Genomic DNA, 27,500 nt, shown 5'->3' with positions numbered 1-27,500 from the left:
CAAGCAAAGAACCACATTTTGATGCTCATCACAGCAATCAAGTTCTTGGCAACTTAAATTTGATCAAATTTCCTCTATACAGTATAGACAATTTCCTGCAGGAAGTAATTACCCAAGGGTAGTTACAGGATGAAAGTTATGCTCATGATGTCCCGTCTTCCCAGGACTTTATTTTTTTCATATAATGCTTTGAAACTACTAATGGTTTTGTAGTTTCAACTACAAAACCACCTTCTCACCTTTACTTATTCCAACTGTCTACCACTCTGATTGCGAAAGTTAATTGTCTTGTATCTCTTTGGCAGCTATTATGGCCTGCAAATATCAGACCAACTGGGTTGTAACGGATGTGTCCCTGTAGGTTGCTCTAAACAACAGCTTTTTTGGTCACTATCACAACAAGCCTGGCCCAAGGCTGGTCTTTGAGAATAAAGTCACTCCCAGGTATGTACGCTCCACATATACTTTAAATAATAGTATTTTCGTAGGCTGTCAATTTACACATTAGCATAACTATGAGCCATAATAGTTAAAAAAAATTGGGGGGAGGGGTGAAATTGTAATAATTGTGTTGGGGGGCAGGCAGCCAGTTTATACATACATGTTTGGCTTATATTGAGGTCCCCCCTCAAACCCAGGGTCGAATTACTGACCCCAGGATGCAACCCCACAATAAGCTGACCATCTCCTGGTTATCTATTTACAGCTAGGTGGACAGAGGCATTAGGTGTAAGGAAACGCGCTCAACCATTTCTATCCCGCCCGGGATCTGAACCAGGAATTCTTGATTGAGAGTCGAAAACCAACCAGACTGTACTACCGGGATCCTTTGCCCGAAACGCTATGCGTACTAGTGGCTTTAGGTATTATACGTACTAGCTCTATCTATAAATCCAACATTATGTTTGTAAATTAACTACGTATGTACTTTCCTGAATAAAATTTATTTTTCTTTACTTTAATTGACATAGAACCTCTCTTCTCACTAAAACGTTTCTTACCTTGATTATTCTTCACGAAAAGTTGTTCCTGTAGTCCCGTAAAGCAGCTGTCAGTACAGATGTACTTAGTACCGTCTTAAATAGCAGTTGTCAGCAATGGAGTGTCCAGTACCGTCCCGAGGGGCAGCTCTCATTGCTGGCACTATCCCGTGCAGCAACTGACAGGTTCAGAACACTGGCACTCTCCCGTGCAGCAGCAGCTGTACCGTCCAGATACCGTCCACATACACGTCGGCCGCCCATCACAACAAACACTGACGCAATGTTGCCACATCTGAATGGCTGAAAATAACGAGCTGAGGGACTAAAAGTAGCGATTTTTTAATAAAAGTAGCCCAATATTTTGGTTTTCAAAGTAATATATTTTAATATATTATTAATTAAGTAATACTACACGATTTTATTGGTTTTATTAATATTATCACTGAATGCAATCAATAAAAAATGCGATAATAAGATTGGTCTTGGAGAATACCCTCCCGAGGGGCAGCTAATTAATACAAATTCTAAGTTGCACACAACTACACACAATTATACCCCTACGGGCTCACCATAGCCCGTGTTACTTGGAACTTTTTGTTCCAGGTAGCGAATCTTTAACAACAACAACAACTACACACAAACGGCTCAGTGTTCCCTCTGCTCGACGAGAAGACTTTGTTGCTCATGTATCAGAGTGGTACAGCACTTATGATCCCTCCACAGTCCGGTCTAGTACAGAACATTCAGATGTTCCCTGACCCTTTAATATGAAAAGTAATAAACACCATGCTTATTACAATGACCCCAAACTGCATACTTTGAAACGCACTGCCAGACGAATTATACTTGCATATAGGGAAACACGTACGCCAGCTATATTTATTTATTTATTTATTTATTTATTTATTTATATACAAGAAGGTCCACTGGGGGTTAATTTAACACTTTAATGCGCGCGGTACCCGTGAAAAAAACTCTGCGCATTGTGCGCGCGGCGTTTTTTTCTCTTGAGCGTAAACACCAAACAGTGTGTAATCTTTTCACTCTCCTGACACCAATTCTCGAGCTACGTATTTCCTTTTGGTATCAATATGTTGGCAATAAAATTCTCTACAAGATCATATGTATAAAATGTGACCAAAGCATTAGCTATTCCACCACGAAATAAATAAAAACGTAGATCACTCGTCTCGCCGTATGCCCAAACAGCAACAAAATGTTCATACTCTTTTGTTTGTTGTCAGCTCCACATTAGTCCTACAGCGTTAAATTTTATATCACTGAACTCGCAATAAAATTCTCTACACAGACATATGCATATAAATGTAGAATCATAATCGCGGTCAACATAAGAGTGTGTGAAGTGGGCGATTACCTCCGTTGTGTCACCAACTCAATAGTCTCTCCTCTAAGTTACAATACAATGCCGTTTTCTCAAATAGGCACCGTGTCTATTAGAAAAAACGAAAATTTAATGGTAAACATATTCATACAAACCCCAAGTCGATCGAGTAGTATATACCTACTATAACACGGACCGTAAATGTACGACGCGACCACACAAGCGCTAGAAATAAACCGCCCGTACATCCAAGTGAAGGGGGCATGAAAGTGATTTATTAAGAGAGTGCATAGCAATAATGATTTTACATTCTCGTAAAGCCTCATGCACGCATAGCGTTCCAGGCAAGTCCTTAATCTAACAGATAATTTCCAGCGAAATTGACAAATAATGTTTATAGGTACAATGCAAGAAATTTTGACACAAAACACAAAAATTTGATTAATACACAATAATGACAATACACTATAATGACAAAGATTACTAGGTACATTAGGGTAAAATGTGAGTTATCAATTGGTTCATTGTAGCAGAATTTGAGGATCATTTCAAGGAATAATGCAGTAGAATATGCACTCAGTATAACAACCATGATATCAGATGATATCAATGATTACAATGGTAAAGTTATATGGCATAGGTACATATATTGCGCGATTAGGTAGCACTAGATACATTAATTGTAAGTTAATTTACAAAAAAGCCTCCAGATCTCTAGCCCCTGCTATTGCATTGCTCTTCAACAAGTCACTTGAACTCCAAACCTTTCCTGACATTCTAAAAAAAGCAAGAGTAACCCCTGTCCACAAATATGGTGATCTCACAGATGTTAACAACTACAGACCTATATCAATCCTGCCTAACTTGTCAAAAATATTCGAAAAACTAATCTACAAGCAGCTTTACTCTTTTCTAGCCAAACACAACATACTTAGCTCTTGTCAATATGGCTTCAGACCCAAAAAAAGCACTAACGATGCACTTATTAGTATGATTAACTTAATTCACGCAGCTCTTGATAAAAAGGAGTTTCCTGTTGGGTTATTTGTGGACCTGCGTAAGGCTTTTGACACTGTCAACCATCAAAACCTTCTTAAATTACATCATTATGGAGTCAGAGAACACTCCCTGCAATACCTCAAATCTTATCTTACTGACAGGCTCCAGTATGTTTCTGTGAATAATACAATTTCTCCCACCCTACCCATCAACATTGGTGTTCCTCAGGGCAGCATACTTGGCCCTCTCCTCTTTCTCATCTACATTAATGACCTTCCAAATGCCTCCCAACACCTCAAACCAATTCTATTTGCTGACGACACATCCTTCATTTACTCCAGTCCTGACCCCCTTGCTCTAAATGCCACAGTAAATACTGAGCTAGAGAAAGTCCATCTTTGGCTAACCGCCAACAAACTCACCCTTAACATTGACAAAACGTTTTATATTCTGTTTGGCAATAAATCCTCTAATCAGATAAATCTCAAAATAAACAATACCCAAATTTGTAACAAATTAGATGGCAAATTCCTTGGCGTTCTCATCGACCACAAGCTGAATTTCCAGGGTCACATTCTAAATATATCAAAAAAAGTTTAAAAAACTGTTGACATTCTTTCTAAGATCAGATATTATGTACCCCGCCCTGCCCTGGTTACTCTCTATTACTCCCTCATCTATCCATACCTCAACTATGGTATTTGTGCTTGGGGTTCTACTACCCAAAATCATTTACGTCCTCTTATTACCCAACACAAAGCTGCTATTAGGACAATATCCAACTCTGGCCCCAGACATCACTCGGGACCCTTACTCAAATCTCTGAATATGTTAGATATTAAGTCACTGCACATTCTCTCTTGTGTATTATACATATATAAAACGCTGAACTGTAATGCCAATCCTGACCTCAAAAGCTTCATTGAAGGTTGTAACAGAACCCATGAGCACCAGAAATAAATACAGTTTTGATATTCCTAGAGTACGACTTAATCAAACTAGAAATGCTCTACAAATCAAGGAACCCAGAATGTGGAATGACCTTCCCAGCCATGTTAAAGACTGTACCTCTCTCAACCAGTTTAAGATAAAAACTAAACACTACCTAATAAATTCCCTGTAACCTACCTCACTCCTCTATTGTCAACCCATGTCTGTAATTTTTTTTGTTTTTTTTTTGTTTAATCAACACTGTTTGTCAACCTATTGTATTTGTGCTGCTTTTTCAGTCATGTTCCCCCTTTTTTTTTATCTTTATTTGTATTTGTTCTCAACACTTTTTATTCTTTATGCTCAATTAGTACTAAGTTCTAGATATTAATGTTTTTCTTGCCCGAAACGCATTGCGTAATAGTGGCTTTAGGCATTGTATGTACTAGATCTATCTATATATCAATTCATTAATGTAACATCACTTGTATATATGTACCTTACCTGAATAAACATATTTATTTATTATTTATTTAAGTGACTCCTTATCATCCTTAAATGCTCTCAACTCTTTAAGACATAACTGTAACATGCTCGTGTCCGAAGCTAGACATAAATACAACAAAATTATTAAGGACGGTAACAGAGTCCATTTCATGTGGTCTCCATCTCATGTTGGCCTCCGAATGCATGATAGAGCTGATAAGTTAGCCAAAGAATCTGCCTTTAAAGGAGCCGTTGAGTGTAACCTTGGATTGTCAATGAGCAATCTGAGAGCAACAGTACACCGAGAACTTCAACAAGATCTTGTAGATCTGAGGCAAAGTGAAATTGACACCAGTAATTCCATCTATCATCATACTATCATGCAAGAGGAGCCACACATCTATGGATCATCCAATAAAATCAGCAGACTTCTAGATGTTACTACTGCTCGGCTTAGACTCGGTTACAAGTATCTCTGGGAATTCTCATTATCTGCTGATGTAGACCTGACCAAATGTAAACTGTGTCAACAAAATTATTCGCACACCCTCCGTCACTATGTGATGGAGTGCGAAAAAATACGTGAATTTAGAGACAATTCTATAACCAATGTTCCAACGATGTGTCAATATTTCAATCAAAATGATCTACTACCAGAAATTTTAGCCAAATATCCCCAGTTTGCTAACTGTAGGTAGTAACTGAGTGACTGTAACCTATCCACCGCTGCCCACTGGATGGGGGGCGGTGTGCAGGACAAACATATCAATTGTGACACTAGCTCTCCACATATGTCAGTTGCTTAATTTAGAAACTGTACTTGTGGTCGATCTCGAACCCATTGTTGATGTGACGAATTATATTGAATTTTGTAACTAGCTCATCAAGATTGTAACTTGCTTAGCTAAATGAATTGTGGGGTTCAGTCCCTGAGCCCATTATGTGCCTCTGTAACCCTTTCCACTACCGCTCACAAGATGGGTATGGGGTGCATAATAAATGAACTAAACTAAACTTCCTTTAGTACCAGGGAATCCCCTGCTTGAGCTGTATAATATGAGCTATGTTACTGGGGAACTTCCTATCTCTTGGACCAGCAGTATAATCATTCCAATTCCCAAGCCAAATCAAGAGAATGCTTTCCGCCCAATTTCCCTTACTAGCTGCATTTGCAAAACATTCGAGAGAATGGTCCTAAACTGTCTCCTCCATAGAATAAGAACCATGCTATCCCCCCAGATATATAACTTCATGTATAGAAGGAGTGTGCATCATTGCATTACCACCTTTCTTACCCTGCATACTGAAAAGTCATATACCACCTTCCTAGATCTTAAGTCTGCCTTTGATATTGCAAATAGACATGTTATCTTGAGTGAGCTTGCAAGAATGAATATTGGTGGTCGGCTTCTTTGTTGGATCAGGGGTTACTTATCCAACAGGAAGTCATCTGTATTTTTCCAGGACCATAGGAGTGTAACAAGAGACTTTGAACTAGGGACCCCGCAGGGAGGTGTCCTCAGTCCTACCTTATTTAATATCTTAATAAACACGCTGTTAAACTCTGTACCGAGCAAACCCAACGTCCACATCATTAGCTATGCTCAGCACTGTGGAGAAATGCCCGACAGACCACTGGAACATTATCGAACACGTTGCACAGTTACAAACCCATTAAGATTTCAAATTCGATTCAACAGAGTAGAAGTTGTTAAACACATGGCAAAATCTTACTGAAGCGACCATACGAGTCATAAATACTCATACTCTGCCCAAGTAAAACAGAAACAAGTAACACTTAGTGGGCCAGCCAGAGGCTTAGGGCCCGCGCAGGAATATCCCTGCAAAAAAACAAAAAAATTAGCTATGCTGATGATATAATGATACACACCACTGGGTATGTTAACACGCAGAACACTCTTAACTGTGTATTAGACTCATGTCAGGCCCTAGGTTTAATTATCTCAGCAGAGAAAACAAAGATACTAAATTGGCGCCCACCCAGGCAGGAAGGTGGTGTTCGCAAGATGCAACTGTCTGATGGCTCCCATCAGAGCTTGACTGTAAACAGACTCAAATACCTTGGCCTTGAGGTGCCACTGTATGGTCCTGTTGTATTCAGACTCTGTCGTCAATATAAAGAGAGAGGCTGCGAGCTCTCAAGGCTGTTGCAGGTTATCACTCAGGTAACCCTGTAACCTGTAACCTGTAACCTGTAACCTGTAACCTACCTTACCCCTATAATGTCAACCCATGTCTGCTATTTATTTAAACAATGCTGTTTGTCGACCAAATTGTATTTTTTTGCTGTTATTCTGGCATGTCCCCCCAAAAAAAAAAATGTTTTATTTTTATATTTTCTCAACACATTTTATACTTTAATTTCAATTAGTATTAAGTTTTAGTCTTTAATGTTTTTCCTGCCCGAAACGCTTTGCGTAATAGTTTCTTTAGGCATTATATGTACTAGCTCTACCTATAAATTCATAAATATTTGTATCACACCCTGTATGTATATACTTTATGTATATACTTTATGTATATACTTTACCTGAATATATATTTGAATTTGAATTTGAATATATAATACACATGAGAGGATGTGCAGTGACTTAATATCTAACATATTCAGAGATTTGAGTAGGGGTACCGAGTGATGTCTGGGGCCAGAGTTGGATATTGTCCTAATAGCAGCTTTGTGTTGAGTAATTAAAGGACGTAAATGATTTTGGGTAGTAGAACCCCAAGCACAAATACCATAGTTGAGATAAGGATAGATGAAGGAGTAATAGAGCGTCACAAGGGCAGGGCAAGGTACAAAATATCTGATCTGAGAAAGAGTGCCAACAGTTTTTGAAACTTTTTTGATATATTTAGAATGTGTCCCTGGAAATTCAGCTTGTGGTCAATGAGAACTCCAAGGAATTTGCCATCTACTTTGTTACAAATCTGGGTATTGTTTATCCCGAGATTTATTTGAGTTGAGGATTTATTGCCAAACAAAATATAGAAAGTTTTGTCAATGTTGAGGGTGAGTTTGTTGGCAGTTAGCCAAAGATAGACTTTATTTAGCTTAGCATTCACTGTGACATTTAGAGCAAGGGGGTCAGGACTGGAGTAAATGAAGGTTATGTCATCTGCAAATAGAATTGGTTTGAGGTGTTGGGAGGCATTTGGAAGGGCATTTGGAAGGTCATTAATGTAGATGAGAAAGAGGAGAGGGCCAAGTATGCTGCCCTGAGGAACACCAATGTTGATGGGTAGGGTGGAAGAAATTGAATTATTCACATAAACATACTGGAGCCTGTCAGTAAGGTAAGATTTGAGGTATTGCAGGAAGTGACCTCTAACTTCATAATGATGTAATTTAAGAAGGTTTTGGTGGTTAACAGTGTCAAAAGCCTTACGCAGGTCCACAAATAACCCAACAGGGAACTCATTTTTATCAAGAGCTGAATGTATCAAGTTAATCTTACTAATAAGTGCATCGTTAGTAGGTTTTTTTTTGGTCTGAAGACAAGAGCTAAGTATATTGTGTTTGGCTAGTTAAGAGTAAAGCTGCTTGTAGATTAGTTTTCAAATATTTTTGACAAGTTTGGCAGAATTGATATTGGTCTGTAGTTGTTAACATCAATGAGATCACCACATTTGTGGACAGGGGTTACTCTCGCTTTTTTTTAGAATATCTGGAAAGGTTTGGAGTTCAAGTGACTTGTTGAAGAGCAATGCAATAGCAGGAGCTAAAGATCTGGAGGCTTTTTTTGTAAATTAAAGTTGGTATCTCCTCAAGAAGACTAGACTTGGTTTAAGGGAAAGGATTATCTCATTAACATCAGTGGAATTTGCAGGCGTTAGGTAAAGAGACTGTGGATAGTTACCTATAAAATAAATAAAAATAAATGTTTATTTAGGTAAGGTACATACACACTAGAGATTTTACAAAGATTGATGGATTTATAGATAGAGATAGTACATACAATGCCTAAAGGCACTATTACGCAAAGCATTTTGGGCAGGAAAAACATTAAAGACTAAAACTTAATACTAATCGAGATTAAAGTATAAAATGTGTTGAGAACAAATAAAAATAAAAATAAAAAGGGAGGAACATGGCAGAAAAAGCAGCACAAATACAATTAGGTCGACAAACAGCGTTGTTTAAAAAAACAGACATGGGTTGACAATATAGGGGTAAGGTAGGTTACAGGGAATTTATTAGGTAGTGCTTAGTTTTTATCTTAAACTGGTTGAGAGAGGTACAATCTTTAACATGATTGGGAAGGTCATTCCACATTCTGGGTCCCTTGATTTGTAGAGCATTTCTAGTTTGATTAAATCGTACTCCTGGAATATCAAAACGGTATTTGTTTCTGGTGTGGTGGTCATGGGTTCTGTTACAACCTTCAATGAAGCTTTTGAGGTCAGGATTGGCATTACAGTTCATTGCTTTCAGTTCTAGTTGCCTTTCTTCAATCTGATGTAGATGCTTCAGTCTTCTCGATTTCTCCAATCTCCCTGTTTAAATAATTCCTTCTGTGTAAGGAAAGTCGCGTCTACTTAAGCATTTCCGTTATTTTTTCCTTCTTTTGAAGTGTCGTCTGCGTTCTTATTTCTACGTTGGACCTACTTCTGGCTTTCCTCAAAGAAACATGTTTAAAACAGGCTTTATATGCTTCAGAAGTCAGTTTTCTATTCCTCGTGTAGGATTTTTATTTCTTAGAACAGTTTCCATTGAATGTTTGTAAATTCTCTGTTTATTTTCTCCCAGTCAATCCTTTTATTATTAGAATTGAATTTACCGAGTAACCCCTCTCGGTTGACAACCCCAGTTTGCTAACTGTAGGTAGTAACTGAGTGATTGTAACCTATCCACCGCTTCTCTGTGAATAGGGGGGTGGTGTGCAGAATATGGTCACTGGTTGCACGAAAGAGGTGGAATTTCGGCGACAGAGGGAAAACATGAGCAGCGTCTTGCGGCAGGCGCTGTGCGCGCAGCACGGGGTATATTTAAGGGAGCACGGGAGAGGTCATTTTACGGCTTTTTTTGTTTTTTGCGGGGATATTCCTGTGCGGGCCCTAAGCCTCTGGCTGGCCCACTAAGTGTTGCTTGTTTCTGTTTTACTTGGGCAGAGTATGAGTATGCAGGCAATGAGTCACAATAACGTGGCTAAAGTATGTTGATCAGACCACACACTAGATGGTGAAGAGACGACGACGTTTCGGTCCGTCCTGGACCATTCTCAAGTCGATTGAGAATGGTCCAGGACGGACCGAAACGTCGTCGTCCCTTCACTTTCTAGTGTGTGGTCTAGTCAACAGAGTATGAGTATTTATGACTCGTATGGTTGCTTCAGTAAGATTTTTGTCCCACGTATTTAAAAACGACTTCTGCTCTGTTGAATCTAAGTTGAAATAATCAGCCTCCTGCAATGGTTGAATACATGCCTGTGGTCGGGCTGGTCGACCTGATATAGTTTTAATCTGACCCCATATCTTGCCAAGACTACTATTTCATTTAGAGTTTGACACCAATCAAACCATCTTGCCTCCTTTACCTCTCTAGAAACTCGTCTTGCTTCAGATATCACCGCTCTTAGCAGAGTTCTTCCTTCTGGTGTCGGGTTTCTCTTTAGATGTTTTCTGAAGATGTTGACTCTGTGGTTTTGTTCCTTAACTTCATTACTAAAGAACCAATAGTTCTTTCGTTTTGTTTCCTGGGATAATGATTGGAATAGCTTTGTTTGCAGCAGCCGCAATGGCTTCCTGCAGATTGGTCTCGTGTATGTTCAAATCCTCAGGGGGCGTGTATGTTGCATACCATATTTCAAGTTCCTCTTGATATATGTTGAAATAACTCTTGGTATATATTTCAATTGACCTTTTTTAAATTCCACCTAGGTTGTGAAGGTGGTGTAGGAGGTCGTTCTATATTTAGTGTTGTGACAGTAGCATAGTGGTCACTGGTGGTCACCGGGTCTACTTCCCACTTCGCCTGATGCTTGAGTGCGTTGAGATTAATGTAAGATCAAGGGAACCTCCTAGAATGTGAGTGGATTCCCCAGTGTTAAGAAGTGTAATTTCAGGTACTTCTTGCAGAGCTGCAGCTAAATGGCGCCCATCTGCATTGGCTGTATCACAGATGAAGAAAGTAATTCGAAACAGAGCAATGCAACAGATGTACAGTGACCACAACACAGCAGTTGCAACATCAGGATCTGCGGGTTGGTACAAGAATTCAACCAACTACGAACCACTTAGTTTGATGAAAGGGAGCAGTAGAACAACAGAAGTGCACTTACATCGCATCAGGCTTGGATACCCATGTGCATGAGAAATAGGCTTACAGGTTCCGGAAGTTAGTTAGTTTAGTTCATTTATTATGCACCCCATACCCATCTTGTGGGCGGTAGTGGAAAGGGTTACAGAGGCACATAATGGGCTCAGGGACTGAACCCCACAATTCATTTAGCTAAGCAAGTTACAATCTTGATGAGCTAGTTACAAAATTCAATATAAGTCATCACATCAACAATGGGTTCGAGATCGACCTCAAGTACAGGTTCTAAATTAAGCAACTGACATATGTGGAGAGCTAGTGTCAAAATTTATATGTTTGTCCTGCACACCGCCCCCCATCCAGTGGGCAGCGGTGGATAGGTTACAATCACTTAGTTACTACCTACAGTTAGCAAACTGGGGATATTTGGCTAAAATTTCTGGTAGCAGATCATTTTGAATGAAATATTGACACATCGCTGGAACATTGGTTATAGAATTGTCTCTAAATTCACGTATCTTTTCGCACTCCATCACATAGTGACGGAGGGTGTGCGAATAATTTTGTTGACAGTTTACATTTGGTCAGGTCTACATCAGCAGATAATGAGAATTCCCAGAGATACTTGTAACCGAGTCTAAGCCGAGCAGTAGTAACATCTAGAAGTCTGCTGATTTTATTGGATGATCCATAGATGTGTGGCTCCTCTTGCATGATAGTATGATGATAGATGGAATTACTGGTGTCAATTTCACTTTGCCTCAGATCTACAAGATCTTGTTGAAGTTCTCGGTGTACAGCTGCTCTCAGATTGCTCATTGACAATCCAAGGTTACACTCAACGGCTCCTTTAAAGGCAGATTCTTTGGCTAACTTATCAGCTCTATCATGCATTCGGAGGCCAACATGAGATGGAGACCACATGAAATGGACTCTGTTACCATCCTTAGTAATTTTGTTGTATTTGTGTCTAGCTTCGGACACGAGCATGTTACAGTTATGTCTTAAAGAGTTGAGAGCATTTAAGGATGATAAGGAGTCACTTACAATTAATGTATCAAGTTTTGAGACTTGTACACATTTCAGTGCAAGGATCAAGGCAAATAGTTCAGTCTGAAGGGTAGAGGCCCAGTTGTTTATACGGACTCCCCACTCAAAGTATAGGCCATCGCCCATTGTCAGGACAACTGCACTTCCAGCTGCACCCGTGGTGCGGTGTAGGGAACCATCAGTGTATATAATTTGAGAGAGAGAATGCTCTGTGGACAGAGCATCAATATGGCTTAAGGCGTTGAGCTTTGCCTCAAGACGAAGCTTGGGCTGATCTCTAATTTGCTTCTTGGGTGGAAAGGGAGGGATTAAAACTGGAAAGGGTGTAACCTCCCACGGTGCAGGAAAGTGCCGCTGTTGTTTCTCTTGGTACAAATCATGAACCTGATACATTCTGAGTTGGGTTCCAGTTTTTGTTATCCATTTGGAACAATGCTGATCTTCAATAAAGAAATTCTGGAGGGCTTCTGTGCAAGGATTAGGATGAGTTAGCCTAAGCATTTTTATACCAATTTGACAGTTAATTTCAGTAACACGATCAACAACGCTCAGAATATTAAGTTCCTTTCTCATATTAAGTATCTTTGTGGTACGAGGGCACCCAAGGATTATCCTCAAGGCTTCGTTTTGCAATTTTTCAAGCCCTCCAAGCTTTCTTTCAGGCATCAAAGCAAGCAGAGGTGCAGCATAATCTACTAAAGATCTGATGTATGCAAAGTACATCATTTTGACAATTCTGACATTGGCACCATAGCTTGAGTGATAACCTGCAACAGCCTTGAGAGCTCGGAGCCTCTCTTTAAACTGACGACAGAGTCTGAATACAACAGGACCGTACAGTGGCACCTCAAGGCCAAGGTATTTGAATCTGTTTACATAGTCAAGCTGGGAGCCATCAGACAGTTGCATCTTGCGAACAGCTCCTCCCTGCCTGGGTGGGCGCCGATTTAATATCTTTGTTTTCTCTGCTGAGATAATTAAACCTAGGTCCTGACATGAGTCTAATACAGAGTTAAGAGTGTTCTGCGTGTTAGCATAACCAGCGGTGTGTATCATTATATCATCAGCATAGCTAATGATGTGGACGTTGGGTTTGCTCGGTACAGAGTTTAACAGCGTGTTTATTAAGATATTGAATAAGGTAGGACTGAGGACACCACCCTGCGGGGTGCCTAGTTCAAAGTCTCTTGTTACACTTCTATGCCCCTGGAAAAATACAGATGACTTCCTGTTGGATAAGTAACCCCTGATCCAACAAAGAAGCCGACCACCAATATTCATTCTTGCAAGCTCACTCAAGATAACATGTCTATTTGCAATATCAAAGGCAGACTTAAGATCTAGGAAGGTGGTATATGACTTTTCAGTGTGCAGGGTAAGAAAGGTGGTGATGCAATGATGCACACTCCTTCCATGCATGAAGCCATATATCTGGGGGGATAGCATGGTTCTTATTCGATGGAGGAGACGGTTTAGGACCATTCTCTCGAATGTTTTGCAAATGCAGCTAGTAAGGGAAATTGGGCGGAAAGCATTCTCTTGATTTGGCTTGGGAATTGGAATGATTATACTGTTGGTCCAAGAGTTAGGAAGTTCCCCAGTAACATAGCTCATATTATACAGCTCAAGTAGGGGATTCCCTGGTACTAAAGGGAGCAGACGCAATATGTCATAAGTGATACCATCTTCACCGGGGGATGTGGCTTTGCATTTGTTTAGGGCCGCGAGTAATTCAAACTCAGTAAATGGCACGTTGCATTCATCTTCCTTGTGGAGCATGAAGTCAACGAGCCTTTCTCGATCTCCGTAACCAGCATTTAATCTGAACTGTATGTCTGGGGGAAGATTATTGAAGCTAGAGGTGGTTGCCCAAGCATCGACTAACTCGTTTGCTCTGTGTAGAGGGTGAGGGTGTGCTACTTGGCCGAGCTTATCGCCTTTAATTCTTTTAATATCCTTCCATGCCTGGCTGAGGGGGGTGTGAGAGTTGAGACTGTTAACAAAAGTTTCCCAGTTATCTTGCCTGAGCTCTGTCATGCGCTCCCTCGCCTTGGCTAGGGCTTTCTGAAAGAGCTTGAGCATTGCTGGCGTACGTGTTTCCCTATATGCAAGCCCAACTCGTCTGGCAGTGCGTTTCAAAGTACGCAGTTTGGGGTCATTGTAATAGGCATGGCGTTTATTACCTTTCATATCGTTGCGACTATTGGATGGTGCAGGGGGCCGACCTAAAGGGTCAACAAACATCTGAATGCTCTGTACTAGACCGTCGTTAAATGTCTGGACTGTGGAGGGATCATAAGTGCTGTACCACTCTGACACATGAGCAACAAAGTCTTCACGTCGAGCAGGAGGAACACTGAGCCGTTTGCGTTTGAAAGTCCCACCGGGCAGGATGGTATTTCCTATACATAGAGTAGTCAATCTAGGGTGATGATCTGACAACAAATCTGTTACAATAGATGATGTGCACCAGACGTGAGAGACGTTGAAACCAACACAGAGGTCTAGAATGCCTCCACAAATATGCGTGGGTTCAAGGTCACCCACAATCTGCACATCTTGGTGACTATTTAGTAGCGACAGCAGTTGATTCCCGTTACCGTTACTGAAGCGAGAGCCACCAATGTCCTTGTGTCTAGCATTGTAGTCACCAAGAATGATGGTGGGCTCTGCTTGAGCGCAGGCCGGAAGATCAATATAATTTAACTTTCCTGCTGGAGCATATAGATTAAATACATTGAGAACAGAGTTGCCCACATAGATCCTCACTCCATGATACTGTTGACCGGCAGTTTGTTTTTCTGGCAGAAGTTGATGGGGTAGGGATTGTTTGATGTATATAATGCAAGAGTTACTGGATCTGAGGTTGTAAGAAACAAATGAGGGCAATTTCGGGGGTGAGGCTCTTGCGGGAACTCTGCACTCCTGGAGACATACAATATCGATGTGTTCAGTTGTTACTTTGTGAGTTATCCGTCCTTAGCTGGAACATTGCATCCCTCAAAAAAAGGTTCTCAGATTTACATCAGTTCCGGAAGATGAGAGGAAATGTCAACACTGTGGAGAAATGCCCGACAGACCACTGGAACATTATCTAACACAGTGCACAGTTACAAACCCATTAAGATTTCAACTTAGATTCAACAGAGCAGAAGAAGTTGTTAAACACATATGGCAAAATCTTACTGAAGCGACCATACGAGTCATAAATACTCATACTCCGCCCAAGTAAAACAGAAACAAGCAACACTTAGTGGGCCAGCCAGAGGCTTAGGGCCCGCGCAGGATTATCCCTGCAAAAAAAAAAAAAAAAATGCATTGGCTGGCCCAGTCGCACCTAACTCTTGATAATGAGCACTATATTAAAATCCCCAGCACTAATAAATTTTCTTGCGTGGCCAAGGCAAGCACTGCCTCTGCTTCTAGTTTACGTTTAGGGGGCTTGTAAACGTTGTATATGTGGAGCTCAATATTAGCCATATTCACTGTTATTGCTAATACCTCTACTCCATCCCCACATGAAACTGGGTCTATTTTCTTGCTGGGTATGGTGTTTCTGACTAGGGTCATTAACCCTCTGTCTCCTGTGCTCATATGATATAACATAGTGCTGATATCCAGCTAATCTGAAGGATTTCGTGGCTGGGAAAAGTTTCTTCCAAAACGATTATATCTGCTTTCGTGCTGATTGCAGCCTCCTGAAGAATGTGGTTTTTATTTCCAAGACCTTGTATGTTCCACTGCAGTATTCGTAATGGCCAGACGACGGTTTCGGTTAGGGCTGCCTGTTCTAGTAGAACTCCTCTTCGGAATCGACCTCTATATTCTCCACCTCGCAAGTCGTGCCGCTGCAAATCGGACTGCACTGATTGCAGGGGATGACCACGAGCAATCAGTGCAGTCCGATATGCAGCAATGCCAACAGCAAAGCAATGGACTACAGTTATGCACAGATTCCAACAATGCAGGGGATGACCACGAGCATTGTTGGAATCTGTGCAGAACTGTAGTCCATTGCTTTGCTGTTGGTATTGCTGCATATCAGACTGCATTGATTGCTCGTGGCCGTTTCTTGTGTTGTCAGAATCTGTGCATCTCTCCCATCCAGTATTTCGTTGTTGATGTTGCTGCATTGATTGTTCATGCCTGCCTCTTCTGTTGTTGGAACCTGTGCATCTCTGCTGTTCAATACGTCTTTGTTGGTGTTGTTGCATATCAGACTGCATTGGCTGTTGTTGTCTGTCTCTTGTGTTGTAAGATTCTGTTGATCTTTGGTGGCCACTGCTTCTTGCAGTTGCTTTTGTGAATGTTGATGTTCTGGTGTTTTGACTATCCGACTGTTGTTGGTAGTCTGTATGTCCATGTTGCGTTGTTTGTCCTCTTGTGCTCCATCTTCTCTCGGATTGTCTTTCTTGTGTAACTATGGTCTGCTGCACGATCTTGTCCATTATTACACAAGTGATTTCTTGAGTCTGTTGCTGTGAGGCGTTCTGCGTCATCTGTAGGAAATTGATAATGGTCTCTGCCATGATCTTCACCATGTTTTTCAGCTGGACCTCGGTAAAACTGTGTATTTGTTGTGTTGATCCCGAAAGTAATTGCTTTTTGCTCTTTTGCATTTGCTGTATTTCTGCAGTACTTTTGTGTATTTTCTGATTTGGAGTTGATAGATTCGGGAATTTTTGTTCTGTGAGAGTGGGTCTCTGTTGTGGCTGTGTACGAGTGCTCCAGACGTTGGTAGTGGTGTATGTAGTACTGGTCTGTGTGTTTATCCTGGCCTGAGCTGTCTGCACTCTTTCTTTCCGTGCAGAGCAGGTTGTGCTCCAGGCATGATGTTTGCCTCCACAATTTGGACATTTGGCTGTTGTGGTCTGGTTTGCCTTGTGCTTGGCTATACAGTCTTTGGCTGGATGCCTCAGACTGCACACTCAACATCTCTCCTGTCCGGTGCAGCGTGATTGATGGTGGCCGTATTTCTGGCACCTGAAGCAGCGCAGGTGTTCCGGAACGTATGGTCTCTGTCAGTATATTCCCCAATTTCCAAGATTGAATGTTTCGGGCACATGTCCCATGTGACGGTCACTAGAACCTGACGTGTCGCTGCCTTGTCTACTTTTGAGTGGCATCGGTCCGCATTCAGGATTCGCCTGTGTTCTAGTACTGGATCCAGGGGAAAATCGATTGGGTATCCCAAAAGCACGACTCATGTGCGTCTTTCTGAAGGGTCCAGCTTTTCCAAGCATACAGGTTTCCCTTGCAGGACTTTTACTTTTTCTAAGTAATTTGCAGTCTGTTGGCCTCGTGGTGTCATTATTATTTCTCCTTTCAGGTTGACTATGATGGAAAGTTTGAGCTCTGGTTGTTCCCTTTCCATTGCCGGTACTACTCCATATGGTGTAGGAAAGTGGTTTGTCTGCACTATCTTAAACTTTGGAAGATGTGCAGAGTCTGACGATGTCTGGTATGAGACTGGTGGTGTCCTCTCCTGTCTCAATGTTGTCCTGTGTCTTGTCTGTGGAGAGAGGTAGTGTCTGACACTGGCTGGTGTGTGACTGGTGCTGTCCTCTCCTGTCTCATATTGTCGTCTTGTGGCTGGGTTGTGGACAGAGAAGCATAATTGTCTGACACTGGCTGGTGCGAGACTGATGCTGTCCTCTCTAGGTTCATAATGTCTGCTGTCTTGCTGGTAGAAGCACGAGTTAAACCTCGATAGCAGTTTTCTTCGGTGCCTGCTGCACCTCGGTCCACTGTCCCTCCTCGTTTGAAAGCTGCCTCCATTGCCTCTTTCTATTTGACTTCCCCATGACTCTTCACTTAGTGAGGACCGAATCACTGCCCTACCTAATGCCCGAGACACTCCTAGGCCTGGAGAAATTCATTCCCCTCCAACGGAGGTCATAGAATGATTCCCCCAGGTGGAATCAGGAATACCTAACACCTAAATGAGAACGTTTGGTCTACCTTTCCCTGTCAGGCTCAGTACACCGTCTAAGGTGCTCCCTTGTGGCAATGCCCGCAGGATATCGCCTCACCCTTCAGGGTAGGACTCTTAAGTGACCTAGTCAGCGATACGGTTCTAAAAAAAAAAAAAAGTCATGGGCTTCGAGAGTGCGATATGAGAGTTTGGGTTGCCTGCGTACTGGGTTGAGCAGAATACCAGTCAGCTGGACAGCAGGTACTCAACAACGTTGTTTCTCCATCAATTGTAGACGAAAGCGAAATTATTTCCTTGAAAACAAGATATTGCCTGGGTCTTGGAGTATTGATGTATTCTTCCTCACAAAATCGCGTTGATTTGAGCTGATGGGTGTTCAGAATCTTAAGTTTTTCAGGAAAGAAATCCGAGTGCGGCCAGCTAGCAATGGCGCCGGCAGCAAGTTACGGGCTATTCATGCCCATGCCACCTCTTGGGTGACTTAATCTTTATCAATCAGGTCATGACCTCTGTTTAACTCCAGCAGGCGCCCACTTCACAACAAAAATGATAATAAGCATAAACCAAGAAGGTACGAATGCTAGCCACATGCAATCGTAATTAACAAGTTAACCCTCCAATCATAAATGCACTCTTAAAGGTGCTAGTAAGCTCTACCATTAAAACTGAGAAAAATGAAATTTAACTAACTCTTTATACCTTGGATGGCTAAGCCTATGTAATAATTTCCTTCATATTTAGCAATAAGTATATACTTGCAGTTACTACGTATTATTCTATATTATTCTAATATACCTACAATTTTCTCTCATCTTTTATTCAAAAGCAAAACCAAAAAGTACCTAATTTCATCTTCATAGTTTCCTACCTTGTGCTTTATTCAAAATTCTATATTTGCCTCATTTTTATTCCTATATTTTCTATATTTGCCTTCCTATATTTGACTATATTTATTCTATATTTGCCTCATTGAAAAAAAAAGTGCCTAATTTCATCTTCACAGTTTCCTACCTTGTGCTTTAAAATTGCACTGTATCTAGTGCTACCCAATCCCCCAATTTTTATGTACCTAATCCAAACAACTTTACCATTGTGATCATTACTGTCTTCTTATATGTGCTATTAAAATGCTGTATTGTGCCTATTAATCTTTGTTAAATTACAAATCAAGCTGTCAGTGCAATCAATCAGATCTACTGATGTCCTTTAATATACCTACTAATCTCTCTCATCTCATTTTTTCTTGCAATGTACAGGTACCAGTTAACATTTTAATATTTTTGCAAGAATTTACCTACTTAAAATTATCTGTCAGGTTAAGGACCTGCCCGAAACGCTGCGAGTACTAGTAGCTTTACAAGAATGTAAACATGATGCTATGTATCCTCACAAACCCAATGTACCTTCTTGTATATATATATAAATAAATAAAATAATAAATTACTTATTGTTACACAGCCAAATTGTGTAACAGGAAGAGGTTTTGGACCCCTACTTCCCCCTCTTTTTTAACAGGTTATAATAGTCCATACAGTCATAATTATAGGTATAAGTATTCAATGAGAGAAGTTTTTTAAAGTTTTAACCCTTTTTACCTATCATCATTTGTGCAGTGGGGCATTTGGTGATAGTAAATACTCCCACCAGCCACCTTTTCTCATATTTCATGTTCACCAGTGTTTATTTACTTAATAACTTCTGGTATAATATCTTGCTATTATAAAAACTAATTCTAATATCATAAAAGACATATTTACTGCAAGTTTCAAGCAGAAATAACCGCTGCATTATGTAGGAATGCGGAGGAATTTCTGATGGAGGAGAAGACAGTTGCACAGCGCGATCCGCAGCGCGCGGAGCGCCGCGGGGGGGCCTATATATAGCACAGAGGAGGGGTCATGCGTTCTTTCTTGTTCCAGCCTCGCTCCGCTTCACAAGTCTTAGAAAAAATTTTTTAACACAAACGCTACAAACACGCTTCGCTTGGTAAGAAAAAGGAATAACATAGGACTCTTGTGTCCTTGGGACTTCTAGAAGCTATGGAAACTACGACTGCTACCTCGATCGCAGCCCCCACCCTGGTTTGAGTTTAACTCCGGGGGCACTTCAACCTCACATGCTGAAAACCTAGTGTCGGTCCACAGTACTCAACTTTCACCAAGGTAAAGTGATATCTTATGTTCTAAATGTAAAGCTAGGTTCCTCCCAAGTGTCGGCGTGTGCCCAGCGCTGTTCGATCCAAACGCGGCCTGTAGACGTTCCAGCTAGGTCATGCCTAGGCAGGGCATTCTAGGCTGCCCCAGCACTATTGTACGACGATTAATACGGAATTCTTATACAGCCTTGCCCTAGTCGCTAGCTTGCCAGATTTATAGGCTGCCGGTTAAGCCCGGGAATTTTATATTTATTCTGTTTCATCGATGCTATTTTGCCGGAATTTTGTCCGCCGGTTAAGCCCGGATCCTTTTATGTGGCTCCTAGCTGTGGATTGCTAGTCATATCGTCTGCCGGTTAGGCCAAATAATTTTATGCAGCCTATCACTGCGGCTGGGTCGCCGAACTTCGGTCGGCAGGTAGTGCCCATCAAAAATTTTTTTTTTTTTATGAGGCAAGCCACGTGTTGGAGAGCCAGACATTTTGTCTGCCGGTTAAGCCCGGAAATTCTATACAGACATTCTTGTTGCCAAACATTCCCAGCGCCTCCTTCGCGCTGGAATTTTAGACTATTGTCTGCCGGTTAAGCCCGGAATTTTTCTATGCTGCCTCTTTCGCCGCATGAATTGTCCTTGTGCGTGTTTGCCAGACCTTGGTCAGACGGTTAAGCCAAACAAAAAAAAAAAATTTTATATGTAGTTCACCTAGCTACGGGATTGCCGTCCTTGGCCTGCCGGCTATGCCCAAAAAACAAAAAAAAATTGCTGAAGTACCCTAGCGGAGATCATCGCCATAGTCCCGGTTACCAACATTATATTCTGCTGCTATGGAATTCTCACTGGACAGATGAGAAGGTCCCATTATCACCACTCAGGAACTAATGTTCCTTTTGAAAGCCATGAGGCAAAAATTTTCATTTATCAGGGAATTCACTACATCTGCAGTAGTTACAGCTGATCAACATTCAGGAAAAAGGTCACAAGGCTGTTAAAAGCACCACGAATAAGGAGTGCAACATAAGATGGAATCCGCTGTGTGGCCCCCCTTTTTTAATTTTTTCTTATTTCTCTTTTTCATTCTTACATTCTGGAGTCCTCGCCTTCCAGGCACAAGCAGGTCACAGTCGGGTTCTTAACAACCTACGGGGTCAGAGATTAGGTTTTAATTCCCAGCAATACGATTAGAAGAGGTGTTTTACGCACTAGGAGGTTATTCTTTAATACTTTTTCATACATAATTTTCACTCCACGTTCATAAATAAAACTTTATTCGCAAATGTAAATTAAGGTTATTTGTCGGACAACATCCGAGGACTTCCGGTTAAGCACGCGCTAAGAGGTTATTCTTTCATACATTATCATACATAATTTTCACTCCGCATTATTAATAAAACTTTATTCACAAAGGTAAAATAAAGTTAATTGTCCGACATCATCGGAGGACAACACATGATTCGAGGTAATAGATTTCCTTCATTTTGTCTGCAGTGGCCTCTATTATTACTGGGCTGTTTTGGTCTCGATCATTACACTTAAAAACCTCTATTAATACGCTACATTACAAAATCCTGTACTACTAGAACTTATAAATCTTATAAAATGTTCGTCTCTCTGCAGTCAAACAGTTGGTCACAGTTACGATTTTCTCCTACAAGATTGTGTGTATCATGTGATACTATGTTTTCCCCTATATTTTCCTCCTCGTCACTAAATAACTTATCTAGAGTATTAATTCGGTACTAAATAATTAAGCTGGTTAGATTTCCCAGTTCGTGCGATTCATCTAGGGGGGAATTCATTATTCCTTCAACAGTCCTCGTTAAATTAGGCGCGCGAGTTTCTAGTCACGTGCTAATAGGATTACAGTTAGGGTTAAGCCTTTCTTAAATTTAAGACCTTAAGTCAAGCGGATTATCCTCATTTAATTCTTATTAATTCCCCCCAATAGACTCATTATCTCCTTAACATAGTATTTCAACAGTTTTTTTTTCTTTCTGTTTCCTCGTTGAAGGGTGGTACACATCGGTGTTTTCATGACCGGTTTATTTTAGTCATTATTTGGTGCCTCCCTGTGGGTATCCACTGTAGTCGCACGTTTCTCCACTTATTCAGCCGCCCTTGCTATTGTTTGCTACCTAAAAAATTATTCTATAGGCCGCCCGGTTGAGCCCGGAATTATTATGAAGCTGCCCTCGCTATTGGATTGCCAGACCTATGTCTGCCGGTTGAGCCCGGAATTATTATGAAGCTGCCCTCGCTATTGGATTGCCAGACCTATGTCTGCCGGTTGAGCCCGGAATTATTATTATTATGCAGCTGCCCTCGCTATTGGATTGCCAGACCTATGTCTGCCGGTAGAGCCCGGAATTATTATGCAGCCGCCCTCGCTGTTGTATTGCCAGACCTATGTCTGCCGGTTGAGCCCGGAATTATTATGCAGCCGCCTACGCTATTGGATTGCTAGACCTATGTCTGCCGGTTGAGCCCGGAATTATTATTTATGCAGCCGCCCTCGCTATTGGCTTGCCAGACCTAATGTCTGCCGGTTAAGCCCGGAATTATTATGCAGCCGCCCTCGCTATTGGCTTGCCAGACCTAATGTCTGCCGGTTAAGCCCGGAATTATTATGCAGCCGCCCTCGCTATTGGCTTGCCAGACCTAATGTCTGCCGGTTAAGCCCGGAATTATTACGCAGCCGCCCTCGCTATTGGCTTGCCAGACCTAATGTCTGCCGGTTAAGCCCGGAATTATTATGCAGCCGCCCTCGCTATTGGCTTGCCAGACCTAATGTCTGCCGGTTAAGCCCGGAATTATTATGCAGACGCCCTCGCTATTGGATTGCCAGACCTAATGTCTGCCGGTTAAGCCCGGAATTATTATTATACAGCTGCCCTCGCTATTGGACTGCCAGACCTATGTCAGCCGGTTTAAGCCCGGAATTATTAGGCAGCCGACCTCGCTATTGGATTGCCTGACCTAATGTCTGCCGGTTTAGCCCGGAATTCTTATGCAGACGCCCTCGCTAATGTATTGCCAGACCTACGTCTAGAGACGGCGATGGGGAAGAAGTCACATGTCTGCCGGTTGAGCCCGGAATTTATTATGCAGCCGCCCCTCGTGATTGGATTGCCAGACCTATGTCTGCCGGTTGAGCCCGGAATTATTATTTTGACCGCCGGCGTAGCAGGAAGCCCCACCAACAACGACCCCAGAAGCTGGAGATCATTGCAACGGACTCGGTAACAAAAAATTTATAATTTGCTGCTCCGAAATTCTTACGGGACAGACGCAAGGAACATTTTCACCGCACCAGAAATGAATATCTATTATTCTTCAGGTGACGACCCTCCGACTGCTGCCGTTCCAGCTGACCTACAATCAGCAAATTCACAGGGCCGTTAAACGTACCACGCATTCGGAGAGCAACTTATTATGGAAACAGCTGCATTGGACCTTATATTTCCTATATTATTTATCCATCCACATACTTATGGCGTCAGTGCCGTCCGGACGCACGCATGTCAGTCATGATTTAACTTCCTTCGGACGAGATTACGTTTTTTTTAATCTCCAGCTTTAAGACTACAAGCTGTGGTTTACACATTAAGTGGTTATTCTTTACTCAAATCTTATACTTATCATACGCTTAACGCTTCTTAATTAAATCCTTAATAGCAGTAGGTAAATCAATTCATTAGTCGGGCCGCATGCGGAGGACAACTTTTGATGGACTTCAATGTAATTGTCTCAGTTAATTTTATTTAGTGGGTATCTCAAGATACTCCATCTTCAGTCCTCGGAAGCATTGGCGCGCGAGGTCATCCTGTCGCGTCCCAATAGGATTACAATTAAGGTCAAGTCTATTCTTACTCTTTAGAATCCAAGCTAAACAACTTACAGGTCAAGCGGTCTACACACTTTTAATTCTTTTTTTTTTTTTTTTCCCCTTCACTGACTTAATTCTTATTCACGGAGTTACTTATCAAATGTTTTCTCTGTTTCTGCGAAGTAGGGAAGTTTTCTTCCTGCTTTCATGTTAGGATTATTGTATATTTTCTTTTAAGTGTTTCCCTTCGGGTAATTCTGTAGTCGCATGTTTTTCCCTACTTAGGAATTATCGGCCAGTCGGGCGGGAAAAATTTTATTGTCGGTCGCTGGGTTTCACGTTACAAATTTAATCATGTCTTCTCTAAGGCACTTAATTTCTTACTAATTTACTCTTCACATATTCATTAACTTATTTTCCGCTACATATTTATATACAGTAATTATTTAAGGATTTGGACATTTCGCTATTTGTCTTCTACTTATGTTACATGGATTATATTATTATCCCTGTAATTAAATACTGTTCACAATTCTGCCTTCCTTATAATTATTCGGTCACTGGGTTTTTCCAGAACATATTTAAAAACTATAATTTTGAAGGTTTTTCTAAGTCTATTTTGTTTTTATAATTATTTCTATACATTAGATATTGGGAATTACTATTATTGACATTAAAATGTACTTAATTGTTGTTAAAGATTCGCTGCCTGGAACGGGGGGTTACGGGCCATGGGGAGCCCGTAGATGAAAAGTACTTAGTTATGTTAATGCCTTTTAATATTCATTAATCCGCTTACTTGTAACAGTCTGGGATGCTTATCCTATCATTTATTAATTTGTTCTACTATCCACAGACTGTTGGGGGTAGTCTTTATGGTATTCTTATACAGCCCATTTGCGGTTAGATTAGTCATTAGTACCATTAGTAGATTAGTATGGTTGTTGGTTGGTCGTTAAGGTTTAAGTCACCCAAGGGGTGGCACGGGCATGCTTCGCCGAAAAATTCGTATGACATTATACAGCACACTTTATTCTGACTAACGACCAGATAAAACATTGACGTAATATCAAGCTTGATGTGGTCCCCCCCCCCCCCCCTTTGCATTCTGGGGGTATGGGTTGTTCTTACATATTCATGCATTATTCGCGATATATTACACGTTCATGCGTATTTAATGATGTACTATAGTACATGTCTTCCCCTGCTTGGAACATTGGAAGGTCCCATACTCCACTACGTTCGTGGTAATTGGTCTACAATTTTACCAACCATGTTATCGAACCAGTATTTACCCAAGTTTTTTTTTTTTTTTCCATTTACTACGCTGTACACGTTCAAGGGAATTTATTTACATCTATAGTATGACGCAAAATACAGTTCTGCTTATTCTAACTACGGCACAAATTTCATTGCAAGATTAACGGAAGAACAACTCCAGGCGTCAAGTTACTAATCCTTTATTAATATTGCCCAGTGTCCTATTCGCCTCATTTAAGACCGAGCATGCATTGCTCCTTTGGTTTTAACCATCTTACTAATTGCAATTCCAAGTTCCCTTTCTTCGCAGAATTCCCTCAGTCCACAGAATCATCGCGGAGGGGTCAACACACACCCCTCGGGACGAGCAGAGCGGCGTGGAACGGCCTGCTCCCACCTGACGCAATCTGATTCAGCGGTCCACTGCACATCTATCCTACGAATTTGTTTTTCCCTAGGTTCATGCTTCAGTACCCTGCCTAATATCGGGCTTACCATTAATATGTAATAATAGGCATTTACCCACAACTTGCGTTAGTCGCAATCTGCCTTACCCGTGGTCTCCTAGACTGGGGAGTGTTACCCGTCTGTCATCACTTAAATTATCCCTAGAGTGTTCTTTTCCCAATATCTGTTCAAGATCAATTCGGCGTTGCAGTCTACGTCCCCGGTGCTGTCGGTTCAAGGTAGCCCACACACTTCTTTACTTCAGTTCCTGCCGCCTAGGGTGAGCATGATAGCACGCCCTTAGTCCTCTCCCAGAAAGACGGCATCCATTGGACCTGTGGAGTTGACTATACTCTATCCGGTATTATTACTCTAGCCTTAATCATAATAGAAGTACACACTTTTTCACTTCCATACGTTGTTTTTCAGATAACCCGCCAACAGTGGCCTTCAGGTGAAGGTCGGTCCCACAACTGTGATATTTACCATTTTGTGATTAACTGCCACATCCGTGCTTCACTTCTTTACGTTATTACTATTTAACATACTTTGCGTGTTCCGTCAGTGTATATGGTCTGTACAACGTTGTCTTCAGCTTGGAGCAAGGAGCCCGGTTCGTTCGGGTTTCGGAGCGTTTAATTACCCCACTGCTTTACCACACTGTCCTACTTATGCCACATCATTTGTGCTCAACTCAATGTTCCCACAATAAGGAAATTAAGATGAAAAGTGCTCCACCTGCTAAGATATAAGGGCATCTGGTGTAATGAATCTATTACCATCTGGTACACAACTAAAGTCATGCAAATTTACATGTTACCCACTGTTTCCAGGGGTTTTGATAAGAGCCAGAAACCTACAGCTTATGAAGGGTTTTTCATAGGCCACTTAACTGGTCAATTTTATAAACTAACAATTGTTTATTTTTTTTTATTTAACAACAATTTAACTAACAATTGTTTATTTAGCCACCTTTTCTCATATTTCATGTTCACCAGTGTTTATTTACTTAATAACTTCTGGTATAATATCTTGCTATTATAAAAACTAATTCTAATATCATAAAAGACATATTTACTGCAAGTTTCAAGCAGAAAATGTATATATAACTAACACGAAGGACTCCTCTTCACGAGATTCTCCAACTAATAATCTTTTGTTTATATAAAATCGATCCTCTGTGTTGTGTAGTAGAGAAAAATCGAGTTATATCCAGTTTACATAAAGCTATGAGTGGTCGACAGCACTCAGCCAACGGAGCAAACTTACGAAGGTTTTCCTTCTTAGTGTGCCTACCTGAATACCGACGTAGCCGCTACGTAGGCGCTAAAAAGGAAAAACATTCATAAGTACCTGTACTTTCATGAATCTGGCCCCTGGCTACCAAGTAACCACGTTGCATAAGTTTACTCAATTTTAAGGTGAAATATTAGAATAAGTTTACTCAATTTTAAGGTGAAATATTAGAATAAGGAAAATCGTACCATATTTTCTATTTATGGTGAACCAGATTATTTCTTCCAGGGAATGATTATTCAGGGAACAAATATAAATGATTATAAATGAACATAAACCTATCACAAACTACAAAAAATATTTAGGGCTGTAAGGAAACCAAAAAGCTAAACTAACTTTAACCTACGTGCAATATTGGACATTATCAGTGGTACAGCGCCGTCCTCATAAAGGCCAAAGTCCATTTCATAAACCCACCAAACCCTGTTTATGAATGAAAACGGTTTTCACATGACTCGCAACTGATGACGTTTGAACACTTCTGGAACAAGTGCTTCACTGACAACTTTTGTTCAA

At 41.1% G+C, this 27,500-nt stretch overlaps 1 protein-coding gene across 2 annotated transcripts in view; it reads right to left on the bottom strand.

Annotated features, from left to right (window-relative positions):
• LOC123773731 (endoribonuclease Dicer) overlaps positions 1-27,500 on the bottom strand; it is a 143,958-nt gene that overhangs the window by 94,273 nt on the left and 22,185 nt on the right. For both annotated transcript variants that reach the window (XM_069321918.1, XM_069321917.1), the window contains exon 2: positions 1,002-1,283. The gene's annotated coding sequence lies outside the window, so the exon portion shown is untranslated. The remainder of the gene's footprint in view (positions 1-1,001; positions 1,284-27,500) is intronic.

Source organism: Procambarus clarkii, chromosome 10 (genome assembly GCF_040958095.1).
Source record: "Procambarus clarkii isolate CNS0578487 chromosome 10, FALCON_Pclarkii_2.0, whole genome shotgun sequence".
Lineage (NCBI taxonomy): Eukaryota > Metazoa > Arthropoda > Malacostraca > Decapoda > Cambaridae > Procambarus > Procambarus clarkii.
This window is presented reverse-complemented; position numbering and strand designations above follow the sequence as displayed.